At 47.4% G+C, this 6,000-nt stretch overlaps 2 protein-coding genes across 4 annotated transcripts in view; both read left to right on the top strand.

Moving 5' to 3' along the window:
- Positions 1-6,000, top strand: part of LOC144142801 (uncharacterized) — a gene marked incomplete in the record, with an annotated part of 266,299 nt that overhangs the window by 161,793 nt on the left and 98,506 nt on the right.
- The window catches only part of LOC144142802 (uncharacterized), a 30,476-nt gene continuing 30,001 nt past the window's right edge, over positions 5,526-6,000 (top strand). The window contains exon 1 of one of the 3 annotated variants that reach the window (XM_077674559.1): positions 5,526-5,821. The gene's annotated coding sequence lies outside the window, so the exon portion shown is untranslated. The remainder of the gene's footprint in view (positions 5,822-6,000) is intronic. The other 2 variants (XM_077674557.1, XM_077674556.1) reach the window with 2 other exon arrangements.

The following is a 6,000-nucleotide window of genomic DNA, read 5'->3' as shown; positions in this document are numbered from 1 at the left end:
TGAGGGGTATAGTGGATGGTGGAATTAATAAACTGTTCTTGTGGCTGTCCTTTCTTGGGCACTAGTAAAGATGGTTGTGGTTCGTTTCCCCGAAGTCCGGTCGAAGGGGAATCCTAGTCGCTCCACAGACTGATTCGTCTTATAGACACTGAAGAAACTTGTAGTTTGCTACAGGCTATTGAGGGTTCAGTACTAGTCATTGTTGTTACTATATTTTGTGCACGGAATTCTCTTCCTTGCAGGAGCATGTTTCTACTTGCCAAACTTTCAGCTCAAGATGTGTGCACTTTTGGTCCGAAGTTATGCGTGGCTACAACGAACCGAAACAGAAGAGGCGACGGCAGGAGGAATGAAGGAGTGTCTGACTGAGAAGGCGAGGAGGCGAGCCCGACAGGAGGCAGCAATCAGCATGTTGGTGCAAAATCGGATATTACGAAGAAAAGGTAAAAAAGATAAGCCTTCTCCTCCTTCATTCCTCCTGCCGTTGCGTGCTTGGCCGGAACGCTACCGTTGTCCCGTGGACTGGGCAACAAACTGTGCCGTGCTCTTCGTGAAGCTGCGTGCAGTGAAGTGCGGCTCCTGAAGGATTGCCTTCTTGTGGCGTGTGTTGACGCAAGCCCGTTCGGACGCCACCATTCCCTCTTCTTGCAAGAACTGCGCACTGCTGAGCAGACGACTGAGCTTGTGTGGCAAGTAATGTTGTCCAGACTCCCGAAGAAGCCCCCCTCACACAAGGCAAGTGGAAAGGTTCATGCTGTGGGAGACGCTGTCGTTCCCGACAAAGCCCTGAGTATTTTGCAGCTCGGCCCAAAGTTCTGCTTTGAACCGAAGATGGATCGCACCCGCATGGTCGCACTCGTGCGAAGCGTTGCTTCGCAAGCAAATGAAGAAGTGGACCGGTGCGTCTCAGAGGGAATTGACGCGCTGCCAAGCAGTGGAAAAAGCAGAGGAAGAGTCAACTTGGATAAAGTGGCCTGTTTACTTCGCCACGAGGGACTCAAGCTTACGCCGTCGGACAAGTTGGGGGGTTTTGTTGTGCTCGAAGCCGACACGTATCGCCTGAAGGGGGAGACCGCTAATGCTGACAACTTCCCTAGAGTTGAAGACCGTATCCCTGGGAAGGTGCAGGCCAAGGCCATCAAATTGTGCGAGAGTACTGGACTTACAGAGCTGGCGAGTTCTGTAAAAAACAGCAATACTCTGACCCTCACGCCATTTTTCACGATAGAAACGCACAAGACTGAGTGCCCTTTAAGGGCTATAGTAACTGAGCGTGGGGCCTGGGAGCAGTGCTTAGGTGTGCACCTACAACGGTCAGCGCCCGTCCTTGTCAGTTTCCTCATCCTATCTCTTGCGTTGTTTCTAATCATGAATCCTTACCGACTCGCCCAGCTTCGCACAGCGTTTTTATAGCCATCACTGTCACTTGCTCCCAAGGACGCAATGTAGGCTGAGGCTTCGCTTCTCAGGCTATGTGCTTGCCGTCAAGCCACCAGTGCGGTGTCGCATTATTCCAGTTATCCGTTGAGGAATCAACGTGCGTTCAAAATAATGGGTCTTTTTATTCATACGCATCTATGACGCTTGGCCGGACCTCATCGTACAGTTTCAATTATCCGCCAATTCGAAATATGGAAGCTTGGATGACGAGCTTTCACTCCAGTTGGTGTAGCACCGCACACGTCCTGGTGATCTTTCTCTTTTCCCGCGCGCTACAAACTAAGGCTATGGATTGAACTAGTCAACCAAATAAATACACCGGTTAAACTTCACTAACACCTCGACGAATTTTCTGCAGTGCCCCTGACCGTGACTACGAAGGGGATAGATTGTACAGAGGCTTATGTATGATGTTGTGGCATATCAAAGGTGAGCTATGCAGGAAGAACTTCCGTATTGCTATGTATTCAGGGTGTATAAAAGGGACCATTTCATTGCCAGGGCGTAGTGACCATGCGCCTGGTGTACATAAAGCCCTTCTAGTTTATTGTGGACGAAGACGGCTTTCGAATATGAATGATTTAAACAGAGTTGGTGATTTTTGGCCTAGCGGAGCGAACTTTGAGTTGCGGATCTGGAAAGGTTCAGTTAAGCTCTAAAACTGAATGGTGAATTGTGCCACACTCTTTTTGAGACTGTTGTGATTGTCTAAGGTGCAACTGTTCCTAATTAACTATATCCTATACATGCACGTTATACTATTCGTTTTTACCAACGGAAATAATAAACACTTATTTTCAGCAAGGGGCTGTTAGTGAACATTCAAAGGCAAGATAAATAAATTGCTGGGCAGTATTCAGCCCCATTTCTAGTAGGCATCTTAGCTATAAACGTCAGAGTGCAATTTGTCAATGGGCTTTAAATATAGAGCTAGAGCTTTACCTTCGCATTGGCTATACTTCATCATACTCTGGTGCGGGAAGTACCACACCCACGCTGTTGTACAGTAATTATCAAGCCACTCCAATAAGGGCACATGCTGAATATCACTTTTATATAATGCATAAAGAATACAAAATAAGCAAGTAACGCGACAATACAAACAAGTGATTACGTCTGAACTTCATTGAGGAAAATGAACATACCTGAGGACGACTGGGCCCGGTGCCAAACTTATATATCTGAACCGACCTGCATCTGAGTGAAGGTCTTCGCTCTCCGCTAACTGCGTCAATTCAAACTCTGCACACATGTGCCGCATTCAAACTCTCGGATCCAACAAAGTTGATGTTCCTTCTTCTTAACGTTCTACTGCATTTTATTGTGCTTTCGTCGTTTTCTGGTTTATGAAAAACGTGCAATGACTGTAACCCTTTTTTACAAAAACAATTCTTTGAATATTTACCACTCAATCTTCTTTTTCACCTACTAAGCACGCACTCGCTTTACGCTCCATTTTAAATCGGGACCATGGGGTCCATCAGGCAGAGAGTAGTTGCTGCTTCCTGAGCCCCTAAACCGACAGCATCGCAAACCCAGCGGCACCATTGTCAGCTGGTGGTGACGTCACCTTACCCAACTCCTCACATCATCCTCTGTTCTTTTATGTCTCTGCCGACAGAGGAGCAGCAGAAGGAGGAGGATAAACTGTATTAACAGCATCGTAATGCGGTGTGGGGCCCTCATCAACGGCGCCAATTTTCACCAACGTAGGCGTCTATTTCTCACGCCATAAAAACAAAAGCGCGCCTCTATATTTGCTCAGGCAACACCTGGACATGACCGGAAATAGTGCCACCGCCGCTGCTCAGCCTCCTGTGGCCGCGGCACGCTGCTGCTGCTACTCTCGGTCATAACTGTACACCGCTGACAGAGTAAGAGTGCAGAAAAATTCTCTGGGCACTTCAATCTCGTTACCTGATTTGCACGCGGAAGTCTGGCGATACTCCTTAACAACCTGTTTATTGCTACGTCGTATTTGAGTATAGTTCTTCGATTTCATTTCTTCTTTTTGCCACGTATGTTACGCCGGCAAGCAGACTGATACACTTGACAGTTACCCCTGCAGGGGTTCGCTGTGGGTGGTTGGCACCTGTTTCATTTAACACCTTGAGGTGTTGTGCGCCAAGCACCATTTTACATCTTTTACATGTGCAAGTCATACTGTTGTGAATTTTGGGAAGCTGGAACATTATCCTCTTAAACCTCCCAATCCTGGCCAATTCCAAAAGATTGGGATGCAGCACGAAGTAAGCAACAACAACGACAGCGACATTTGTCCGAACGCTTCAAACGTGCGCGAATAGGACAGTGGCAGTGCATCAACTACCTTAACCGTACATAGTCCTAGGCGACCTCAATGCACATAATTCGCTATGGGGCTCTTAGCGCACAGACACCGCACGTCGCCTAATTGTCCTAACATCATGGGAAGCATGCCTTTTTAACAAAAACCAAGCTACATATTATAACATATGACAAAGCAGTTATTCACATCTTGACTTTCATGCAGAATTTCTAAACAGATTTTCCACTCACTTGCACTACAACGCACTCGGGGATTTGAGTTGTACGGCGGAAACGTTGAGTTCCGCTTTAAAGTTTCTGGCATAGAGGGCTTCTAAATATGTTTTCAGAGGGTTAATAATCTGACAATATCGTGATTTTGCGTGCTCAAAAACATCGGGTTGGAACGTCACTGTGTCAAAACTAATTGGCATTGGGAAACGTCGCACCCAAAAGCGACCATCCCGCATGAAGCGACCATTGTGCATTGCACATTGAACACGCGTAGGGCGACGTATGTACAAGCAAAGGAATCTTCTTGCCTATCACATTGAACGCGCCTGGTCTGCATGATGTACTTGAGCATTCAGTGCCACCTCTCCCCCAAAGTTTCGTAAGGTGATGGTTAAAAAATATTGATAAATTGGAAACTGCTCGGCCATTGTCTACCTAGTCTTAGTGGACACTAGGTCTCACTATTTGGTAAGCAGTGACAACTGGTCAAAGTGATCGTAACTAAACAGCCGGAAAGGTGAGACTAGAAAAATTGAAGTAGCTCCACTCAGCGTGAAAGCTGTCGGAAGTGCACAGCAGTGATTCAACATAAAGGCGGGGCTGCCGTTCCAACGCTCTTTGCTGACCACCCCTCACGTTCTTCCATCTGTGTCTCACTCCTCTCTTAATGAAATGAACGGACGTTTTATCAATGCTATTCGAATTTGTCCTAGAACAGCTCGCATACTTTTCTTTATCTTTCGTTTCTTGGTCCGCTTGGAACAGCACGACGAGCGGAAGTTCTGTTCTGTTTGTACTACTTGCTTTCATTTCGCACGTGCTGGAGCCTATCTGCGCCAGTTTGAGCACGCCGTTTTTTTTTTCACGACCACTTCTTTTCGCTTCTTGTAGTAAAAACAAACCCAATGCACATTTCTAACTAAATGAATGCGTGAACTGCCGGTTAATGGCATTATTTTGGCTTCACAATATGTGCAGTTTTCTTTGGTGGAAAGTAATGGGGGCATGTACTACATGTACCAGCTGTTCTATGAGTTTCGAACGGTTATTTCTATAAACACTTCTTGTTCCAGGATCCGCCTAATGTTCGGCCAGGAGGCTGAATATAGGGACAAACGGGTATCTTTTCAAAGCTCCTCTTTGGGTATCTGACGCCACGTGACTACGACGGCTGGATAGCGTCAGCGCGGACGAGCTACGACCACCAGGGCCCATAAAGTGTCCAGCAATTACTAGACGAACGCAGCACGGGCTCTTGCGGAAGACTGAATATTTTATTCAGCCATATATGAAACAGGCGAATGAATAAGGAAAAAAGTCGAGATGCAGGGATAGGTACGTGTTATTTAATGAGCAACCTCAATTTTACGCAACGGCATTGCTGACGTGCTTGCGCATACGTCGAGCTGTTTCTAAATAGCAAAGGACTCAGCCAATTCCTTTTTACAAGAGTCATTGCGGACGAACTTGATGATCATGAGACATATAGCGTAAAGCACTGGGCCAATAGACGCATCTCCAGCCTGCGTCGTTACCAGGCCACCTTGGCTATACCACCAGGTGGCCGACAACAGGCCACTAACGCGACTTCACAATCGATGCAACGGACATACTGATACTCTTTTCGCGGCCGCACAAGAACTGGCGGCTGAGTCTCAACCCCAGGTGGTGCCGGCATTTGTGGACGCTAGGGCCAAGGACTACGTGGTGACGACAACACTACAATGTCATTCCCACCCAGAGGTCTGTCAAACGTGCTTCTACGAAACACACCGCATCCTGCCTTCTATGCTGGCTGAGCTTACGGCCATCCGGGACGGCTTGCAAGCACTAACTCCTGCTCTTCATCAAGCCCCTAGAGGTACTACTTTACAAATTTATACAGACTCCACGGCGGCCATACGCAATTTACGTCGAGTGAATAACAACTCGGCTATCTCGAGGGACATTCATGACATACTGGATACGTACCCCTGCCCTCTGCGGCTTTCGTGGGTCCGGCGAAATACGCTTCCCGCTCACATTGCGGCGGATGGTGTC

Source organism: Haemaphysalis longicornis, unplaced genomic scaffold (assembly GCF_048455015.1).
Source record: "Haemaphysalis longicornis isolate Haplotype H1 unplaced genomic scaffold, Haemaphysalis longicornis Haplotype H1 scaffold_6, whole genome shotgun sequence".
Classification (NCBI taxonomy): Eukaryota; Metazoa; Arthropoda; class Arachnida; order Ixodida; family Ixodidae; genus Haemaphysalis; species Haemaphysalis longicornis.
This window is presented reverse-complemented; position numbering and strand designations above follow the sequence as displayed.